The sequence below is a fragment of the Lithobates pipiens genome, unplaced genomic scaffold, assembly GCF_037356315.1.
Source record: "Lithobates pipiens isolate NorthernLeopardFrog02 unplaced genomic scaffold, aLitPip1_a1.2 Scaffold_27, whole genome shotgun sequence".
NCBI classification, from domain to species: domain Eukaryota; kingdom Metazoa; phylum Chordata; class Amphibia; order Anura; family Ranidae; genus Lithobates; species Lithobates pipiens.
This window is the reverse complement of record NW_027507788.1, coordinates 22,640,108-22,644,192: the sequence shown is the minus strand read 5'-3', so window position 1 is coordinate 22,644,192 and position 4,085 is coordinate 22,640,108.

Below are 4,085 nucleotides of genomic sequence, written 5' to 3'. Positions count from 1 at the left end.
AGGTCTGACGGTCTTCATAAAGGACTTTCAGCGGAGGTCCAACGGACTTTCTGAACGAAACGGACTTGGCCACACACGACTGGACTAAGTCAGTTCGAAAGTCCATTCATTTTGAACGCGATGACGTAAACATGACTAAACCAGGGCCGTTTTTAAGGCAGGGCAAAAGGGGCAGCTGCCCTGGGCCCTGTCATTGTTGTGGGGCCCAAAGCAGCTGCCTCGTACTTGCCAACTATGCTGGTTTAAATTCCCTCGTCCTTTGAGGTTTTAGTCCTGTGCTGTGTCCCAATATCTCAGTGTGAAGTGCTGCTACTAATGCTGCCCACTTCTGCCCTATTGTTGTGTATAGATGACTTACCCGCAGACCCTGTGTTTACATGTAAATTACCGACATTCATATGTAAATAGTGACGGCTGGCGGCATTGATATGTATGTCATGCCCCCTGAGGTCATATCCACAGTAAAGTATTGTTGTGGGGCCCAAAGCAGCTGCCTAATACTTGTCAACTATCCCAGTTTAAATTCCCTTGTCCCTTGAAGTATTAGTCCCATGCTGTGTCCTGATATCTCAGTGTGAAGTGCTGCTACTAATGCTGTCCAGCTCTGCCCTATTGTTGTGTACAGATGACTCACCTGCAGACCCTGTGTTTACATGTAAATAACCGGCATTCATATGTAAATAGCTGCATCCAGCGGCATTCATATGTATATCATGCCCCCTGCAGTAAGGAGATGATGTGCTGTAACCTCTAATCAGTGAGCAATATTATTGTACAGTAATCTCTAGCAACCAATCAACAAGTAGAAATCATGTGCTGTAACCTCTAGCAACCAGTCAGTAAGCGGTAATGATACACTGTAACCTCTAGCAACTAATCGCAATCAATGCCTGATCTGATACAGCAAACGGATTTTAAGTCTAGCTGCTATTTTTTATATGTCTCAGAGCAGGTGGAGAGCGAAATTCTATGGCGGGGAGGCCCAAGAAAACGTTTGCCCAGGGTCCAATCAACATTAAAGACGGCCTATAGTCACCTGTTAAATGTCTGGTTTTTTTTCTCAAAGAGGATTTTTTTTATTAAAAGACATTTATCTCGCAGTTGCGGTACACTCCCTTTGACTTCCATGGGCGAGTTTGACAGGCGGTGCAAAGTATTGCAGTCAAGGCATGTGCACAGCCCCACCTGGCTGTAATGTTGGAGTTTAGGTGGTCAGCCAGGGTTGGGGGGGTGTTTACCGTTCCCCCCACTGCCCATGTAAAAGAGCCCTATGCCATCATTCCTTGCAGCAAACAATGAAAAACATCTATTACAATGGGAAATGTACAAATGTTGGCACATATCGTGCCACAGACGCAATGATGCATACTTCAACATCCTGTATTAAGTTTTACAATGCTAAATGACATGCAATTGTACACAATTTCACATAGATGTGGTAATATGCCACAAGCAAGCGTAGTCTACAAAGCTTTTATTGCAAACTGGTAGTAAATCAGGGCCTTATGCCGCGTACACACGACCGGACTTTTCGACATCAAAGGTCCGACGGAACGATTCCGGCGGACCATTCGATCGTGTGTGGGCTGCAGCGGACTTTTGATTTGCAAAAATCTGACAGACTTTAGAAATGGAACATGTTTCAGATTTTTCCGCCGGACCCAGTTCCTAACGAGAAATCCGTTCGTGTGTATGCTAGTCCGACGGACAAAAACCTAGGGCAGCTGTTGGCTACTGGCTATGAACTTCCTTATTCTAGTCCGGTCGTACGTCATCATCAAATCCGTCGGACTTTGGTGTGATTGTGTGTGGCCAAGTCTGTTCATTCGGAAAGTCCGTCAGAACTCCGCCGAAAGTCCGTCGGACCTAGTCCCTCGAAAAGTCCCGTCGTGTGTACGCGGCATTAGTTTCAAGGTTTTTTTTCAAAGTACTGCAATGATTGCTCAATCAAACAAATATGATTTCTGATCTACTTTATACCCCTTTGCTAATCATTTATCCATTTCGAAATGATAGGTTATTACACATTTTGGACTTTCATCCTTGATAATGGCATATGGAGAATATTCTTCATGAATTGTTGTGCACATGTGAGGGTCTTGAGAATCTCTTTTTAAAATGACCCTATTGCAATATTTCAAATGGGAAAAGAGAAGAGTATATATTAAGGAACGGTCTTCAACAGTGGAAGTCAACAGTTCTGGAAGTGTCTATCCTGTGTCTTTCATAAGCTCAGCGGTTGCTCCTGCCAACTTCCACATGATGTGTCTGGAAGTGATATGGATAATGGAGGTCAGTAGGAGGAACCATTTAGTTCTGCAGGGAACGCAGAAAACTGACACTCCCGGAAGTGATTCCTCAGCAACAGAGTGAGGATAAGGCCCCTTTCACAAGGGGCGGATCAGTAATGATCCGCCCCGTGATGATCCGCTCGCTCAGTGGGGATCGCTCTGTTGTCCCCGCTGAGCCGGCGGCGGACAGGGCGGTCTCCGCACACTGTGCAGGGACCGCCCTGTCAGCTCTCCTCTCTCCTCTATGGGGATCGGATGAGTACGGACTGTCTGCCCGTGTTCATCCGATCCGCTCTGCAGACGGATAGAAAAATAGGATTTTCCTCCGTCTGCAGAATCGGACAATTGCGGAGGCGGACGATAGTGGGTGTCTGCGGATGTTTATCCACAGACACCCGCTATCCCATAGGAATGCATGTATGTCTGTATTTCATCCGCAAACGGATGGATGAAATACGGACATACTGTCCGCATGTGTGAAAGTGGCCTAAATAGTAAAAACCCAACAAGGGTTTTAACTCTACCCCAACCTACCTAAGAAAGGTTTCAGATGGACAAACTATAGACTTTTAAAAAAGCGACCACTGTGTGTGTAATACCTAATATATTTAGATTACTAAGATTTAGAACACTCCTTTAATGTTAAAGTGAACCTTTCATGTGTGAACCTTTCATGTCCACCAATGTATATAAAGTAATATTACTGGCAGAGAAGAAATAAGGCAGAATAGGGACCAAGACAAGGTAGCAACTTTGTCTTTTCATTGCTGCAACTGAAATAGATAAGAATTGTAAAACCCAACCTATCTACATTGTCTTCAGTGGCTCAGTGTCACTAATCTATGGCCCTGCAATAAAATCATCGACTTTAGTAACAGCAGAGTCACTCTCTTAGTCAGAACAGGAAGCAGAATGCATAGCATAGAAGCTTCCCTGTAAGCCCTTTCAGATGACATGTCCATCTTACACCTCTGCACAACTGTTGGTACCCAGTACAATCTCCATAACACTACACATTCATAGGGATCAGTTTAGGGACTTTACTCACAAGTCCCCAGGACAGCTGGGGAGACGGCACCTCTTTAGACCCGAACCCTAGTGACGAGGTTCTACAATCGGCCAGGGCCGTTTTCAAGGCAGGGCAAAAGGGGCAGCTGCCCTGGGCCCTGTCATTGTTGTGGGACCCAAAGCAGCTGATACTTGCCAACTATCCTAGTTTAAATTTCCTTGTCTCTTGATGTGTCCTGATTAGTGATGGACGAACTTCCGACGGGGCGTTTCGCGAACGCGGACCGCGAACGAGGCCGACCGTTCGCAAAACCGAACGTTCGCGGCGGGCCCCATTGACTTCAATGGGAGGCAAACTTCGCAAACCTTTAGGTCAAATTTGCAGCCACAAGATAATTATTAGCTGGGCAAACATAGTCCCACCACATGGCCAATGACATAACACATGTATGAGGTGAATTTGGGATCGATAACTACAAGCATTCTTTTTTTATATGGGAAATTGTTCTGACAATTCAGGACTGTGGAGCGCATGAAGGCAATGGAGGAGAGGGAAGGTCAGGGACCAGGGTAGGCAAAGAAGAGGGTGCAGGAGATGATCACCAGCAGCGTGACATACAGCAATGACACATGCACCGTGATAGAGGCATCTGACAACAGCACCGTGATAGAGGGCACTGACATCAGCAGCGTGACATAAAGCATTAACACCAGCACCGTGACATACAGCATTGACAGCAACACCGTGATAGAGAGCACTGACATCAGCAGCGTGACATAAAGCAT